The sequence below is a fragment of the Rutidosis leptorrhynchoides genome, chromosome 2 (genome assembly GCF_046630445.1).
Source record: "Rutidosis leptorrhynchoides isolate AG116_Rl617_1_P2 chromosome 2, CSIRO_AGI_Rlap_v1, whole genome shotgun sequence".
NCBI lineage: Eukaryota > Viridiplantae > Streptophyta > Magnoliopsida > Asterales > Asteraceae > Rutidosis > Rutidosis leptorrhynchoides.
In genome coordinates this window covers 122,553,758-122,573,934 of record NC_092334.1, presented here as the reverse complement: position 1 = coordinate 122,573,934, position 20,177 = coordinate 122,553,758, and positions in this window count along the sequence as shown.

Genomic DNA, 20,177 nt, shown 5'->3' with positions numbered 1-20,177 from the left:
TGGACTTTAAAAGGAGAAGCCAAAGATTGGTTAGAATCGTTACCTAAAGGGGCGATCGATACATGGGATGTTTTAGTTGAAAAATTTCTTAAACAATTCTTTCCGGCATCTAAAGCCGTAAGACTTCAAGGAGAAATTGTTACGTTCACACAGAAACCGAATGAAACTCTATATGAGGCGTGGACAAGATTTGAAAAGTTATTGAGAGGATGTCCGCAACATGGTTTAGACACCTGTCAAATAGTACAAATATTCTACCAAGGATGCGACATCACTACAAGAAAAGACATAGATATAGCAGCTGGTGGTTCTATTATGAAGAAAACCGAAACTGATGCTTATAAAATTATTGATAACACTGCTTCCCACTCACATGAGTGGCACCAAGAAAAAGATATCGTTAGATCATCTAAAGCAGCTAGAGCCGATTCTAGCCATGACTTAGATTCCATTTCAGCAAAGATAGATGCTGTCGAGAGACGAATGGAAAAGATGACTAAAGATATTCACTCAATACGAATTAGTTGTGAGCAGTGTGGAGGACCACATTTGACAAAAGATTGTCTCAGTATTGAATTAACAATGGAACAAAGAGAGAATATTTCATACATAAACCAAAGGCCTGGAAATAATTATCAGAATAATTATCAACCGCCAAGATCGATTTACAATCAAAACCAGAATTATAATCGAAATATTCCATACAACAACCAACAAGGTCCTAGCAATCAACAAGTATCCAACAATACTTACAATCAGCAAAGACCTAATTTTCAAAACAAACCACAACAAACCGATGATAAAAAGCCAAATTTAGAAGATATGATGACAAAGCTAGTTGAAACTCAAACACAGTTTTTCACATCTCAGAAACAAACTAATGAACAAAATGCTCAAGCATTTAGAAATCAACAAGCTTCTATTCAAAATCTGGAACAAGAAGTAAGTAACCTAGCAAGGTTAATAGGTGAAAGAAAACCGGGAAGTTTACCTAGTGATACAAATGCTAACCCCCGGAATGAAACAGCTAAAGCCATTACTACAAGAAGTGGTACAACACTTAAACCACCTGAAATACCTGTAACTTCTGATGAAACTATTCCTACTCCACAAGAACCACAACCTGATCAAGATAAGGAAAAAGAACCGGTAGTTGAAACGGTTAATGAAGATAACACAGTTAAGGCTAAACCTTATGTTAAACTGTCATAACCCGACCTTAACCATAAGGACAAATACAATAACATATGATTTCATCGCGAGGTATTGACCTCTATATGCGACGTTTTTCAAAAACCGCATTCATTTTTACAATACAAACCATAACTTTTATTACAAATACAAGGTTTAAACAAGATAATAATGATTATCGTTTAGCGATAATCTTAGACTTACAAACTTTACATGTGATAATAACAATACGACTTCCAACATATTTTACATTACAAATCCTCCGATATGCAGTATTATTTTTGACACAAATATGCATACTCAAGATCTTGCTTAAATTCAACATGTTGCAGCGGAAGCTTTTAGTTATCACCTGAGAATAAACATGCTTAAAACGTCAACATAAAGTTGGTGAGATATAGGTTTAATGCCGGCAGCGTTATAAATATAGACCACAAGATTTCATATATAAACGTTTTAATAAAGATATTCTAAGTTGATGAGCACTTGATAACCATACTTAACATTTAATCAACGTCGCATATTCCCTTTATTATGAAATCTTACTACACCGTACCAAGTGTAGTCACCGAAACGAAGTACTGTGCAACCGTTGAATACTGGTCGTCCAGTCCGGTTGGGGTTGTCAGGCCCGATAGATCTATCAACAGGATTCGCGTTTACAATACCTCATGTAAATAATAGTTACCAAGTTATAGGGAAGTATGCCAGTGGTACAACTCAACGTAGAATATATATTTTTAATCACTTGTGTCCATAACGTAAATCATAAAATGCATGTATTCTCATCCCGAAATATTTAGAGTTTAAAAGTGGGACTATATACTCACTTTTGCCTTGAAGGTATTTATCACGACTTGGTCTCCGATAGATATCACGAACCTAACCATATATATAATATATCAACATATTTTCTTTTTAAGTAATCGTTACATATATATATATATATATATATATATATATATATATATATATATATATATATATACTTTTAATATTTTCTTAGTCCGTAGTTAGCAGTCCGATGTTAGTGGTCCACAATTAGTTGCTTAAATAAAATAAATAAAGACCCCATCGTATTCGTATTGATCAGAATTTATCTCGACCCATGGTACCATGTTGTCAAGTGACGTGTTACGCACATAAAGTACCGTGTTGTCAAATGACGTGTTGCGTACAATCATGAGGTCTTATGATTAATCTTCTCGTGTTGTTTACGGGTGGTCCTGAAATATATAAAATCAAATCATAAGTAAATATATATGAAATATCATATTAATTAGAAATATATGATTAATTTAATTTTTCTCCAAATATTTTCGTAGCTAAACTAGCTTCGGATACCCGATATTGTTTTAGTCGTAGTTTCTTCATTACAACTCCGTTTTTATTGGTTCAACTTGCCACTTCCTTGGATCGAGTCAAATTTTAAGAATATGAACTGAAAATACCTTAGGTTGTATTTGAAATCACAGGTTATAGGTCAAACTTTGGTGAAACTTATGAAAGTGATCATTTTCCATCATAAAAACAACATTTAATGATCATTTTTCTAAAAATACTTACACTTTGAGTTAAACCATGAAATTTTTATGTGTTAACATATTCATAATAAATATCATTTTTTCAGAACATGAACTTCCAATTCAAAGCTTAAAATGGTTTTTAATTATCCAACCCAAAACAGTCCCCGGTTGCACTCCGACGACGTAGATTCAGTTTTTAAGATGTTCTTTGTAAAACCAAGTTATATCTTGTTAAGTTAGCATATCATTATGATATATTACAGGTCTTGAAGTGTTTTAAAAGTTAAGTTAGAAGGATCTATTTAGTTTGCAAACAAGTTTGAAATCATTCAAACTATGTTCTTGTTGTTAAAATTTTACAACACAAAATAAGATAGCTATATAAATATGAATCGAATAAGGTTATGAACAAGGTTACTACCTCAAGTTACTTGGACAAAGTTACTGTAAAAGATGAGAAAAATCCTAGAACCAAAAGAGTGGTGAAGTTGGATCAAAAGGTTGGAAGTAAACTTGTATTTTTGGAAGGATTATTGAAGTTTTCTTGTAAGGAATTTATTATGATGATTAAGGCTTGTTTTTGAAGCTAGATCTTCATGGTTATTTTCTGAGATTGTGAAGAACACTTAAGGTTCCTAAGAGTGTGTTTTTGGTTAGAGAAAATGTGTAGTAAAAATGAAATTGGAATGGAGTATAAATGGTGGTGAAAAGATGTATAAATTTGTAATATTATGCAAAAGTCTTGTAATATGCCAAATTGATTAATCATGCATGCTAAGATCCAAAATTGGCTGACTCATGGCTGCTAATAAAGTGATTATGATGTGTATATACTAATAGTAAATACGTATAGGAGCTGGGTATGATACGAGTACATATACTCTAGGTATACGTGTAGAAATTTTGAGGAAACGGAACGAGAATTCAAATATAGCTATCTTTTGTAAATATAATTATATTGTTTTATGTATATAAGCCCTTTAAAAGTGATTAAATACATATTTATACGATACTTGTATAAGTATTATAGGTTAAAGGTATATATGTCAAATAACGTTACGTATAGTTATCATTTTGAAAACTTAAGTTAGTAGTCTCAAAGTATACTTATAACTTATTGTTATTAGTACACAATGAGATGTTAAACCATTCTTAGATCATGTTAAATATATATAAATACATATATATACACAAACATATAATTATCGTTTGTTATATAGTTCGTGATATCATCGGTCAAATTGGACGGTCGAACGTTGTGTAAAACTCTTTTTAAAAACATAAATCTCAACAATTTAGATTACTTATCATGTTGGTAAGGTTTAATTTATGTAAATATTAATCTCATAAATATAAAACGAGCGGAAAAATCCGGGTCATTACATAAACCATACCAACCACCACTTCCTTACCCGAGTAAAATGAAAAAAGAGAAACTTGAAGCCGAGCAATTCAAATTTTTGGATATGTTTAAACAGATAAATGTAAATCTTCCTTTCATTGATGTAATTTCAGGAATGCCTAGATATGCTAAATTTCTGAAAGATCTAATCACAAATAGAAAGAAAATGGAAGAACTCTCGGCTGTTACTATGAATGCTAATTGTTCAGCAGTGCTGTTGAATAAGATACCAGAAAAATTATCTGATCCAGGAAGTTTCACAATTCCATGTTTTTTGGGTAGTCTTAGTTCAATAGAAGCATTGGCAGACTTAGGTGCTAGTATAAATTTAATGCCGTATTCACTATACGCTAAACTAGACCTTGGAGAATTGAAACCAACACGAATAAGTATACAACTAGCCGATAGATCAATAAAATATCCTAGAGGGATAATGGAAAACATGCTAGTTAAAGTTGGTACTTTAGTATTTCCAGTAGATTTTGTTGTTCTGGACATGGAAGAAGATTCTCAAGTTCCTCTCATATTAGGAAGACCATTCTTAAACACGGCTAAAGCAATGATAGACGTGTTTGGAAAGAAACTGACCCTAAGTATAGAGGACGAGAGTGTTACCTTTTCAGTTGATAGAGCAATGCAACAACCGCAATCTGCAGATGATACATGTTATTATATTCAAACTATAGATTCACATGCAGAATTGTTAGAAGAATTTCCAGAATTACAAGGAACGGGAGAATGTTCTTTAGGAGAAGGAACTGAACCAATTGATGAAGCTGAAATGTTAGCTACACTAATAGCTAATGGATATGAACCAACAACAGAAGAAATTCAAATGCTAAAAGAAGAAGACAGATATCGATATAAATCATCGATAGAAGAACCACCGACATTAGAGTTAAAGCCACTTCCAAACCATTTGGAATACGCTTATTTACATGGTGAATCTGAATTACTTGTAATAATATCTTCTTCTCTTACTGAAAATGAGAAATCACAACTCATTTCTGTGTTGAAAGGTCATAAACCAGCCATTGCATGGAAGATTCATGATATTAAAGGAATAAGTCCTTCGTATTGCACACATAAAATCCTTATGGAAGAAGGTCATAAAACGTATGTGCAACGCCAACGAAGACTAAATCCTAATATGCAAGATGTAGTTAAGAAAGAAATTATTAAACTGCTAGATGCAGGTTTAATTTATCCAATCTCTGATAGTCCATGGGTAAGCCCAGTTCAATGCGTGCCTAAGAAAGGTGGCATGACTGTCATTACAAATGAGAAAAATGAGCTTATTCCTACTAGGACTGTAACAGGATGGCGTGTATGTATTTATTATAGAAAATTAAATGACGCCACCAGAAAAGATCACTTTCCCTTACCTTTTATTGATCAAATGTTGGAAAGATTAGCCGGAAACAGTTACTATTGTTTTCTTGATGGTTTTTCCGGATATTTTCAAATTCCAATAGCACCCGAAGACCAAGAAAAAACCACATCCACGTGCCCTTATGGTACTTTTGCTTACAAACGCATGCCATTTGGACTTTGCAACGCCCCTGCAACCTTTCAAAGGTGCATGATGGCGATTTTTTACGACATGATAGAAGAATGCATGGAAGTTTTCATGGATGACTTTTCAGTCTTCGGTGATACTTTTGAATCATGTCTAGTTAATCTTGAACGAATGCTTATTAGATGCGAACAATCAAATCTAGTACTTAATTGGGAGAAATGTCATTTCATGTTTAAAGAAGGCATCGTTCTTGGACATAAAATTTCAAAGGAAGGAATTGAAGTGGATAAAGCTAAAGTAGATGTAATTGCTAAACTTCCACATCCCACCAATGTTAGAGGAGTTAGGAGTTTTCTAGGGCATGCCGGTTTTTACCGACGTTTCATAAAAGATTTTTCTAAAATTGCCACTCCTATGAATAAACTCCTAGAAAAGGATGCTCCATTCATCTTTTCAGATGAATGTATCAAATCTTTTAATATTCTTAAAGAGAAACTCACTAATGCGCCGATCATGATAACACCAAATTGGAATCTACCGTTTGAATTAATGTGCGATGCAAGTGATTTTGCAATGGGAGCCGTTTTAGGACAAAGGATTGAAAAACGATTTCAACCTATATATTATGCTATTAAGATGTTACAAGGAGCACAAACGAATTACACAACTACTGAAAAAGAACTCCTTGCTATTGTCTTTGCTTTTGACAAATTTCGTTCATATCTCGTTCTAGCTAAAACGGTGGTCTATACCGACCATTCTGCTCTTAGATACCTATTTTCGAAACAAGATGCCAAACCACGATTAATCCATTGGATCTTAATCTTACAAGAGTTCGATATTGAAATCCGAGATAAAAGAGGAGCAGAAAATCTCGCCGCTGATCATCTTTCTCGTCTTGAAAATCCCGACTTAGAAGTTCTAAATGAATCGGCCATACAAGACAACTTTCCTGATAAATATCTATTGAAGATAGATTATAATGAAATTCCATGGTTTGCAGACTATGCAAACTACTTAATATGTGGATTCCTTGAAAAAGGATTATCGTACCAAAAACGAAAGAAATTCTTTAGTGATATAAAACACTATTTCTGGGAAGATCCACATCTGTTTAAAAGTTGTCCAGATGGAATAATACGCCGGTGTGTATTCGGAGATGAAGCTAGTAAAATCTTAAACCATTGTCACACAGGACCAACAGGAGGGCATTATGGGCCTCAACTAACAGCAAGAAAAGTTTAGGATGCTGGATTCTATTGGCCTACAATTTACAAAGACGCACACCTTCTTTGCAAATCCTGTGATGCTTGTCAAAGGGCCGAAAAAATAAGTCAACGTGATGAAATGCCACAAAATGTCATTCAAGTATGTGAAGTATTTGACATTTGGGGTATTGACTTTATGGGTCCATTTCCAAAATCTCATAATAATCTATATATTCTCGTAGCCATTGATTATGTATCTAAATGAGTGGAATCACAAGCTCTCCCAACTAACGATGCACGAGTTGTAGTCAACTTTTTAAAACGTCTTTTTGCAAGGTTTGGAACACCGAAAGCTTTAATAAGTGATCGGGGTACTCATTTCTGTAATAATCAACTTGAGAAAGTTCTTAAAAGATATGAAGTAACTCATAAAATCTCCACCGCATATCATCCACAAACAAGTGGACAAGTTGAAAATACCAACCGAGCTTTAAAACGTATTCAAGAAAAAACCGTAGGATCAAATCCGAAGGAATGGTCCATTAAATTGGAGGATGCACTCTGGGCTTTTAGAACAGCCTACAATACTCCAATTGGAACCACACCTTTCAGACTCGTTTATGGAAAAGCATGTCATCTTCCAGTAGAAATTGAACACAAAGCATTTTGGGCTTTGAAGACATGTAATCTTGATTTACATGAAGCCAGACGTCTACGATTAAGTCAACTAAACGAATTAGAAGAATTAAGACATGAAGCATATGAAAATTCGTTAATTTATAAGGAAAGAACGAAGAAATTGCATGATAAAAGAATCAGAAGTTCAAAAGAATTTAAAGAAGGAGATAGAGTTCTTCTTTTCAATTCACGATTCAAGCTATTTCCTGGAAAATTGAAATCAAGATGGTCTGGACCATTCATAGTCAAAAGAGTTTTCCCATACGGAACGATAGAATTAATAAATTCAAATGGGATTGAATTTAAGGTTAATGGTCATAGAGTTAAACATTACATACATGGTCCGATGGAAGTTGACAACGAAGTTAATCATAATTTCGATACCACAGCTAACTAAGTGTGGGGAGAATCAAGTCTTTTAAAGGATAATATGTATTTCTGTTAGAGTTAGATTTTCTGTTTTCGTGTAGTTCTCGAAAATGGAACCCGAATGGTCTTTCCCTAGCAGACCCTAAAGAACTAGTCTTCTCCCCCCATTCTGAATTTTTAATTTTTTTTAGGTTTTTACGAAATGAAGACTTCCTGTGAAATAAACCATGTTCTAATGCTACACGCTTTGATCACTAAACGTAATAATGACACACTTCCGAGTGAAATAGTATCATTATTCAGAGGTAAATTGGACGGAGTAAGAAAAGAATCCAGATGCGAAGATAATAAGTCACAATTTGGTAAAGGAAAATCAAAATCCGCAGCGAAAAGAAGAGCACGACACCTTGAAAAATGTCACAAATGCGGAAAATGGTCACACGAAGGTAAATGTTCAAATAATCAAACTTATTCAAACACCGAATTTGTTACTTTATGCAGAGATGGACCGTTCATATGTTTAGAAGAAAAAACATTAAATGCTCGAGGTTACGCCTATGTAGCCATGGAAAATCAATTAGTCCGACTATCTTATGAGTAGGCTAGAGCATATCACTAAGAAATATATTTCACAGGTAAGTCTGTACAGTTTTTATTTTTATTTTTATTTTTAACCTTTTGATAATAAACGCTAATTTGTTCGCTATAAAGTAATTAAATTGGTATTCGATGAAATTAGGTCTTGCGACCGAAATTATTGATATCATACAAAAATTTATTACATCACTGCGAAATTAAACGTTTATTCTTAAGGTATAAATATCTTTAATCAATCAACCCAAAATATTTCAAAAATTCGTCATGAGTTAAATTAGGTCATGGAACCGAAATTACTTTACCGAAAAAAGGGGCGCATATTTTTGATAATATTTGATTGATTAAAGTGGGATAAAAGCCAAAAAGATTTTTAATTTTATTTTTACCATGTTTTTAAAATTAATATATATTTAAAATTGTAAATATTTGAAAAAATTAATATTTTTAATATAAGTTTGTATGTATAAAAACAAAATTTAATTTAAGTTTGGTGTGAATTTTTAATATTAATTTTGAATTTTATGCATTTTAAATTTAAGTTTGGTGTGAATTTATAATATGAATTTTTAATTAAGTTTGGTGTGAATTTTTAATTTTATGCATTTTTTAATTTAAGTTTGGTGTGATTATAAAAACAAAAATTTACTTTATTTCGCTAAATTAAAAATATAATTTTTAAAATTCGTCGTGAGTTGAAGACTAGTTCATGGAACCGAAATTGCTTTACCTAAAGGAGGGACGAGAACTTTTATTATCATTATTTTTAATCTTATTGAATTAAAGTATGCCAAAAACATAAAAAAAAAACCCAAAAAATCTTTGCTTTTAAAACCGCGCTTTAAATAGACAAATTTTAAAATTTTGTCGAGGGACGGACTAGGACATCGTTCCGAAACGACCTCGTCCTAAACAACAAGGGAAACAAAATTTTAAAATTAATTAATTAATTGTTTTATAAGTTAAGGTGTTTATAAAAAATAAAAAAATAATAAAAAAAAAAGGTCACCGCGACTCGCGAAGTTTGAAAGCCAAATCCACCGCGACTCGCGGAGGGTCTAAAATCCAGAAAAAAAAAATATAACAGCCGAACAGATCAGTTGCACACCACCACACCCACAAAAACTGCGAAAAAAACACCCGAAAAACACACACAAAAATCTCCGAAATTCACAATTTTTCACCATTTTTCATCACATTTTTTACTAAAATCATGTTGAGAAGGATACTATCAAGGAATTACTCAAGAAAAACGGTAAATTTCTACACCTAAACACCAATTAATCCAAAAATTAGTGTTCTTGAGCAATTTCATACCCAATTCGATTTTGATGCTTTTTAGTGTAATTATGCTTAAATTGTTTATGTATTATGCTTGTATAACCTAGATTGATGCTATTTAACATGATTAGAAGCATTAAACTTCAAATTTTGAGTAATCTAGGGTTTGTGTTCTTGAGCAAATTTGGGGCTTTTTGATATAAACATGTTATGGCCGATTTTTGTCATGAATTGTTGCTAAATTAAGTAGTGTAACATGTTTAGGTAGTTAAATGATCCAAACTTTGAGCCTAAACATGATTTTTGAGAATTAAAGTAGACTTTTTCAAGTCTAAAATTCATGAACTTGATTTTTGAGAGATAATGCCATTTGAAACTTGTTTAACTGCTAATAATGATTATTTTGACATGTTATTTGATTTGAATGCTTATGAACTTGGTGATCATTTTCATATATGCTTATTTGAAAAAGTGTAGATTTGATAAAAATATGAAAATGAGCATAAGTTTGATATAAATTGAACATGTCATTGTAATTATTTTGATTAATGATTTTGCTGACACTAATGCATATTTGGATGCACAAAAATTGTGTTTGATGTGTTTTGCAGACTGAAAGGGGTGAATCTTCATCCCAAGCTCGCAATCCTCCTCCTGAGAATGCGGAACAACAGGAGGTTGATAACTATTACAAACAAGATATACCTCATCCAGTTATGACATTTTCAGATATGCACGTGGAAAATTTGCACCCGAACTTGAGATTAGACAGACGTTGGATAGATTATCCAAAATACCAAAGGGGCTTGCATACTCTTCATTCTAAAGTTGTTGAAGTACCTAGGGTAATAGAATGGGGACCATTAGAAGCTGTAGAATTGGCCGGGCCAATAAGGGAATTACTTACACAGAGGCATGGTAATTCTATTTTTAACGATTGGGTACGATTATTCAACATGCATAGACCTGTATATAAAGTATGGTGTGAAGAATTATTGTGTAGTATAGAAATAAATGATCGGGTAGCTAGTTTAACCGATCGTTCTTTTATTAGATTTTTGTTAGGAGGTTCGATGCGCCACATGTCTCTACTAGACATGGCTCAGGCCTTACGTATATATACGCCTGAGGAGCTAGCATCTGCCGATTGCCGAGAGTTGATACTAAATGGTAGGAAAATTGATGAAAATTTTGATACGCATGGTGTATGGAGTCAAATGACTAGCCATCACCGATTTAAAGGGAGAAATTACTCTTATTTGGATATAGATAGAGCTGAATTAAGAGTAATTCACAGGTTTTTAGCCAATTCTATTACACAACGAGGTAAGAATAAGGAAAAGGTAAATGAACAGGATTTGTTTTACCACATGTGTATTCGAGACCCACAAAGCGCTGTAAGTATACCTTATTGTGTGGGTTATTATTTATCAGCTATGGTTAAGGGGATGAGACCGCACAGTATAATAGGAGGTGGCATATTTATTACATTAATTGCTGAGTATCTCAATGTGGATATAAGTCGGGGGGGATTATTAATCGAAGAACCAGAACCCCGCGATACAATAGGTTTAAATATATATCATGGTGCGAAGGTTTTGAAGAGGCGAAATAACGCCGCAGTACAATACCATGGAAGACATCCACAGGTTGAGAGAAATCAACAGCCAGGTAATGTGGGAGGGGGAAATGAAATGACAGAAATGCAAAGGTTTATAGCTTCCCAAGAGTACGAAAATGCTAGACATCGAGCATTTAAAGATTGGCAAGTTCATCAAAACCAAATCATAGCTTATTGCCAACATATAGGTAGAAACTATATTCCTACTCCAACACCCATATTTCCTCCCTGGTCTATAGAGATGCAACCACCGTATCCTACTTATAACCCTGCTGAAGCATTTTATAACACATATGGTTATGCATGGAACCCATTCTGGTATCAGTATCATCCCTAGTCTACTTAGTTTTATTTATTTTATTATTTGTAATGTTGATACATTTAATACTTATGTTGGAATTGTATTAGTTTTTATAATTTACTAACTTTTATTTTTAGATTTTAATAATTTTTGAATGTGGGGTAATATACCAAACTTCAAAAATATGTATATATATTTGCAGTTTATCTTATGTACACAACAGGGTAAAATAACGCATTTTCAAAGACTGGCATTAAGTTCAGCAAAAGCAACTAATTTTGACGACAAGATGCAAAATATATGTGAAATAACAACAAGACGGAATGAACAAATGATGTGCACCATTTATCATTCAGCAAACAAACACAAATATGTTTGGAAACTTTGTTAAAATTTAATCATTTCTATGCTAATCACCCTCAATAATTTAAATGGTTACTGATTTCTTGCAAATGAGGGCATTGCAAGATCTTAAGTGTGGGAAGGGGTTAAATTCTTTCGGATTTTAAATTTTTTACTTTATACACTTGGTTACCATTAAAAATACTAGTAAAGCAGTAGTTGTATTAGAATCTAGTGCTCTCTGATAATAAAGAACAGCCCTAGTCTTATATACTGACTACCCAATTCTAGTAAAATTTTTAAAAATTTTCAATTAAATGAACTCAAAATCATGTTTATACATATTTATGAACGATAAAACTAGGTGTTAACACCGAAATTATTGTTACCTTGGAAAAGACATAAATTGAGAAACAAACCAAAATGTTAGAATTCATTTAAGAATGGAATAGAGGAGAACAAAAAGAAAAATAAAAGCCAAGTGTGGGAAATTTTCACCAAGTTATTCAAAATATATATCACATATTTTTGTACAAATAATTGAAAATACTTTTGTTTTGGACGATAATTAACTGTTTTACCCAATTTACTGTAAGAAAGATGGATCTACACGATGAATCAATTCCATCATTAAAAGGAAGTAAAGTCTTCCGAAAAAGACACGCGCTTCTTGATTTAGGTCAGGAAATTGTCGTCCAGACCAGCTATAGGTTGATGAAAAATCTAGAAAAGTCATCTCTAAAATCAGCAGGAAATCCACGGACCTCAGCATAAAACAGGGTCGCCAAGTGGTCAGATTTATCCTAACCATGAGAAGGATTTATCTCGTACAATGGGGGGGCACCGTGCAAATTAGCTTGATAAGACTAATAAATCAGATCCCCAGAAAGGATAATCTCCTTTAAAGATCAAAAATCAGCTTTTAAGACTGATATTACTCAATCCTAGAGATTGACCTTAAAGATTGAGAATTACAAACTCATGGAATTCAATGATATCTAAACTCGAGCTTGAACGAGAAAATATTTTGATCAAATTATAAACCGATTTGTTTTCTGAAAACCCATTTTCAATGCGTTCATTACCATTGAACGTAAAATCCTAGGAATTCACCTGGAATTCATTAGGTCACCTGAACCAAATCGGGTGTCAACCGTAAGGACGGTGGTTACATAGTATGGTCAAAGACAGGACCTTGTGCCAGACCGGAAAATTATAAGGGTGAGCTTTACTATTGCTCCTACCAAGGATAGTAATTGCGTCCGACACGTTATAGACCATAATTAAAAGCATGTCAGGGGACATTGCCTTAACAGTTGCTTGTTCAACGCTTTCCTTTACAACCGGACGGTAGTTTATCGAAAGGTAATATTCGGAGCAAGTAAACTGGACGTGTTGCTTTCCCAATACAAGGTTAGCAAGTGGGTGACACAAAACCGCAAGTTTTGAGCTAAAATTTTCAAATATGAAACCCACCAAACCCACAAAAAGAATTTGCAAACATCGGTGAAGGGTTATTCCGGAAAACTTATCTAGGGTAAAAGCTAGATTTAATTTTCAAAAGATCAAATGTTTTCATAAAGATCCAATTTCCTTAATGGATCTAAATTTTTATAGTCATGTGGGACTGTAAACCATATCGTTACTACCATTGTTTATACCGCCGTATAGAAATAACTGATGTACAAAGTGTGAAGAATAAAGAAGTGATTCTAGTATTTCAAGACTATATTGCTTGAGGACAAGCAACGCTCAAGTGTGGGAATATTTGATAATGCTAAAAACGAACATATATTTCATAGCATTATTCCTCAAGAAAGACAAGCTTTTAGTTGCAATTGTCCTATTTACAAGTGATATTCGTTTAAATAATAAAAGGTGAAGACAAAAGACAGATTCGACGAATTGAAGACGCAAACGACCAAAAAGCTCAAAAGTACAAAATACAATCAAAGAGGTTCCAATTATTGATAAGAAACGTCTCGAAATTACAAGAGTACAAGATTCAAAACGCAAAGTACAAGATATTAAATTGTACGCAAGGACGTTCGAAAATCCGGAACCGGGACCAGAGTCAACTCTCAACGCTCGACGCAACGGACTAAAAATTACAAGTCAACTATGCACATAAATATAATATAATATTTAAATAATTCTTATAATTATTTATATATTATATAATATATAAAAATCCGTCGGCAAGAAAGGAGCCAAAATGTGTGAGCTGGTTTTACAATCTCCGCGAGTTGCGGAGTTTGTAGTGAAAATGGGCCGCGAGTCGCGGAGTTCCCCTGGACAAAAATCCCTATAAAAGCCAGCGCAATTCGACGATTTATATATTAGATATCCATCCTCTCTATATCTATACGTAATATTTATATTTATAATTTATATTTTAATTTTAATTTTAATTCTAATAATAAGGGTATGTGAAAGGACCCGTTCATATACATTATAAACGATTCACAATAGTTGATTACATTGCGAGGTATTTGACCTCTATATGATACAATTTACAAACATTGCATTCGTTTTTAAAAGACAAACTTTCTTTACATCGAAAATTGACAGGCATGCATACCATTTCATAATATCTACTATCCAACTATAAATTGATTTAATAATAATCTTTGGTGAACTCAATGACTCGAATGCAACGTTCTTCGAAATATGCTATGAAAGACTCCAAGTAATATCTTTAAAATGAGCAAATGCACAGCGGAAGATTTCTTTAACACCTGAGAATAAACATGTTTTAAAGTGTCAACCAAAAGGTTGGTGAGTTCATTAGTTTATCATAATCATTTATTTTCATCATTTTAATAGACCACAAGAATTTCATTTCCAGTTCTCATAAATATACGTCCCATGCATAGAGACAAAAATAATCATTCATATGGTGAACACCTGGTAACCGACATTAACAAGATGCATATATATAAGATTATCCCCATCATTCCGGGACACCCTTCGGACATGATATAAATTTCGAAGTACTAAAGCATCCGGTACTTTGGATGGGGTTTGTTAGGCCCAATAGATCTATCTTTAGGATTCGCGTCAATTAGGGTGTCTGTTCCCTAATTCTTAGATTACCAGACTTTAATAAAAAGGGGCATATTCGATTTCGATAATTCAACCATAGAATGTAGTTTCAATTACTTGTGTCTATTTCGTCAAACATTTATAAAAGCGCATGTATTCTCAGTCCCCAAAAATATAAAGGGGAAAAAGGCAAATGAAACTCACCAAACTGTATTTCGTAGTAAAAATACATATAGCGCCATTGAACAAGTGCAAGGTTGGCCTCGGATTCACGAACCTAAATTAATTATATATATTTATGTGTTGGTCAATATTTGTCTAACAAATTAGGTCAAGTCATAGTGTACCACAATCCTAATGCTCGAGACTAATATGCAAAAGTTAACAAAAGTAAATTTGACTCAAAATAATTTCCAAAAATCTATACATGATTAATATATAGTTTAAATATCGTCGTTTTATATTTTTAAATATTTTTAAAAGATTTATTAGAGTAAATAATATAATCTATTTATTAATAAATAAAATTTTATATTAAATTTATATAATAAAATATACTTTTATATATATTTAAGTAATAAAATTTATAGGGTTCATTTAATATCATAAAGATAATATGATAGGTATTATTAAAGTAAGTTATTACACGTAGTAAAATATGTTTGTATCACATATTTATTTGATAAAATAATATCTATAATGATAGTAAGTAAAAGTTGTATTATTTTGTAATAATAATTATTATTATAAAAATATCAATATTTATAATTACTAAGATGACATTATGATAAAACGATAATTCTAATTATGATAACTTTAATATTTACAATAATTTTTAATATTATCTTTAAAATAATAATTCTATTTAAAATAATAATAATACTGATATTTTATAGTAACAATGACATTTCTATTATAATGATAATTTTTGTTAAAATGATAGTTTTAATACTAACGATACTTTTAATAATAATAGTAATGATAAAAATAATAAGAACGATAATTTTATCTAAATAATTATCTTATAATATTTTAATTTCATCATAAAACTCTTACCCATTATTTCCTAATCGTTTCGTTTAATAGCTTGTAATCGTCTTTTATATCGTGTTCATAATAATGATAATAATAGTAATCAAAATAATTAGGTGTTACAAATATTTGTTTTAATTACACTAATATTAATAATGATAGTTACTATAACATTATTAACGATAATACTAATAATTATCTTAATGATAATATAGTAATAATAATAATAACAATAACAATGACTATTTTTAAATAATGATATATATATTAATAATGATTATAATAATAATAATACCAATAATAATAATAATAATAATAATAATAATAATAATAATAATAATAATAATAATAATAATAATAATAATAATTGAATAATAATAATAATACTAATTATAACTTTAACGATAATAACGACAGTAATAAAAATAATAACAATTTTTAATGATAAATCCCTTTTATTGATAAAGATAATAATAATGATAATAATAAGATAAAACTAGAACGACGATAAAAACGACGATAATAATAATAATCATTTTTAATAAAAAATATCGAAAATTCAATTGATTATAACTTCTAATCCGTTTATCTAAACCATTCGATATCTAAAGGAAAAGTTCTTAATTTTTCGCTAGCTTTCCAAGGACATGCATATCTTATACCTTATCTCAACCGCAAGTGTAACTAATTCAAGATTCAACCTAACCTGTCTAAGGGCAATATCAAAAGTACAAGCATGCATAAACCTAAATACTCGAGCACTAGTCAGGGATACACTATTAGTATGTAAAAGTTAAATTATGAGTACTCACGTATCAATATTGAGATTCAATATTGCAGGAAAGGTACGTAGACGCAACGGAAATGATAAACACTATATTGACCTCACGAGCATACCCGTGAACCATACTCAATCACCTCCATAGCTATAACTCATAATTTCCTTAATCCTATCCTACTCGAAAAACAATTTCGAAATCACTCGGACAGCACTCCGTCGTAATATTTTATGTATACTAATAATATCTTGAAATAATACGGAGTAAATATATATATGTAAATCGATTGAGAGAGTTTAGAGAAAAATATTTTCAAGTTTCTATGAAATAATGAAACCTATTGAATTCTATTTATAATAGATTTTTGAATTATTAAAGTGAATTATTAAAGTATGAATTATTAAAGCGAATTATTAAAGTATGAATTATTAAAGTGAATTATTAAAGTATGAATTATTAAAGTGAATTATTAAAGTATGAATTATTAAAGTGAATTATTAAAGTATGAATTATTAAAGTGAATTATTAAAGTTAAAGTAAAGTAAAAATAAAGTAAAGGTAAAGTTTAAGTATAGTAAAAGTATAAAACTATGTACGTATAATACGCGTATAAATATATATAATATTAATTTAAATCATTATATATATTTAATAAAATAAAATATAAATATCGTTATCTTTATCATACTAGTTAAGTAATGAGTTGTCAAAAGTGGTTCTAGATATTTATAAAAGTTATATACGTTTTAATAATAAAGTTCTTTTTAAACTGAAAACGTTTTTGTACGTTTGAAACTAAATAGATCAATCGAGTCTTTATGAGATTCAATCTTCCACTATCCTTTGTCTAGTTCTCAATGATTGACAATTTGTTCTTATTTATAAATCACTTTACCATTTTCCGAATATTGTTAAAATAGAAAGATTTCTCAAATCAACGTGGGCCTTTCAACAGAGACTTGTAATCATAATTCAATATATCTGATAATTCAATCATTTGATCTTATCTTCTAATTCCATTGATAAACATTTTGAAACAGATACAATCATATAAAGTATTTAATCTAATATTTTGTTTACGTTTCAAGTTATAACATATATACACATATACATATATAATCATATTCGTTTAATGGTTCGTGAATCGTTGAAACTTGGTGGAGGTTGAATGAATGTATGAACATAGTTTAAAATTCTTGAAATTTAACTTAACAAATATTGCTTATCGTGTCGGAAACATATAAAGATTAAAGTTTAAGTTTGGTTGGAAATTTCCGGGTTATCACAGTACCTACCCGTTAAAGAAATTTCGTCCCGAAATTTGAGTGAAAAGGTCGTGAATGATAATAAGTATGTTTTCATGATGCATACGGGCTGAAAATTAGAGTTTTATTATCAGCGAATAATTTGGATAAACAATCCATTTATATGAAGAGTACGAATGAAGCTAATATAGAAGAGTGAAATGAGTAAGTGTAGATTCATCTTATCATTTGACGTAGATATGATTGATTCCCAGATTTCAAGGGATTTGAAGAAAATCTTCTTAATAAGATTTGACTCTCCGGTAATCAAGGAAATTAGGATCCGCTTTAAATGTGATCGTCCATTTTAATTGTTCTGTCGGAGATTTTCTTATAAATTCACCTCCTTCGTTTCCTTACAACTCACACCTTCTGTTGATGCATTTTATGCAAGTCCCTAGATATCTACCCACGTCCATTGCAGGTACAACAGTTTACAGGCCACCATGATTGCTCGTTATTATACTATCCGTGTTTGTATGTGGTTACAGGAACTGCAGGAACGAGATTTAGATGTTTGACTATGTTAGACTTAGTCAGACGTACAAGTGAAGCCTCACTAGTACGGCTGACAGGCTCATACGCATGGTTGATGCTGAGCTAAGTCACAATTACAACCTAAATAAGAAGACACGAGTGAGTGATCACCCGTACGGCTGATGAAGCCAACTCGTACGTGTGATGAATGAATCGTATGGGTGAGTCAACAGCAGGGGTATATAAAGTCTTATATTCTTCATTTTAGGTTAAGCCTCTCATTTGTTACACACACTCAGATCTAGTGAGCTCCTCCGATTCTCTCTCAATCCAAATCACCCAGGTGGTGAATAATAGCTCTAGGTGTTGATCTAATCACACTTGATTTAGCTGTGGTTTGACTAAATTAATCAAAAAAAACTTAACCTATTCACTAGAGGGTTTGATTCACTTATTCCGCCATTGTGTGAGTTAAATCTGTTGATTTTTAAGTTCCTAGTCATGTTTCATCACCTTCTATTCTTTCCCCCTCAACTCATATTTTAAAGTATTCATCAATATGCTCCATCCAGTTCTGATTCTCGATATACTTCTAACTTTCATATCGGTCATTCTTCTTTTTCATCTACCGCCGGAAGAATCTATTTACTTCTACTATACTCTTGGGTTTATAGTGTTTCTAGTTCTCCCGTGTCTTTATATTTCTATATGCATCGATATATATGGTTTATAATTTCTGGTTTATCGTTGGGCTTTATATGTTCCCTTATATTTCAAAGTCTTTGCTTCTGTCTTCTATAATCATTATCATTCACAGTTAATGCTCTCTTTTATTTGCTACAATTTATACCCCAATTTCTATTTCGGAGTTTTGTCCTTTCGTTTCTTCTTCTTGCTATTAAGCACCGCTTGTAATGGTCCAAAATTCACAGATATGAATTTCGGAATGAACATTGTTAATGTTCTAGGAAGGGAATTGTGATGGCACGATCTTGACTTGTCAAATTACTAGAATACCTTGGAAAAGGCCGAATCATTAAGAAATATTTTCTTGATATTTTAGAGGTTAAATAGAATACAAGAGTCGTATAACATGGCACATGATGATGTTATGATCTGTGAATCATCACGTTCCATTTAGAAACTCAGCATGACTTACTGTAATATAATCACGTTGATCAAGTGTCATTATATTATACTAATTCATGCTTCAGTTCCCAACACTACTTCAAAAGATTCCTATTTTAAACTTGAATGTTTCAGAATTTAGAAACTAAAATAGTTTCTTTTATGATGTAATACAGATAGCGCGAAGAGGTAAATGATTTCAAATAAGAAAATTTAAGAAAATATCTTCAGAAATATGGAGGATATTTATAATGAAAGATATGATGATATTTTAGAATATCTAAGATCAGAGGATGATGAAGAATATTATTCACAAGGGTTTAGAGTCAGGAGTAAGGTATTTGATAATAATTTCAACAGACACTAAATCATTTGGACTC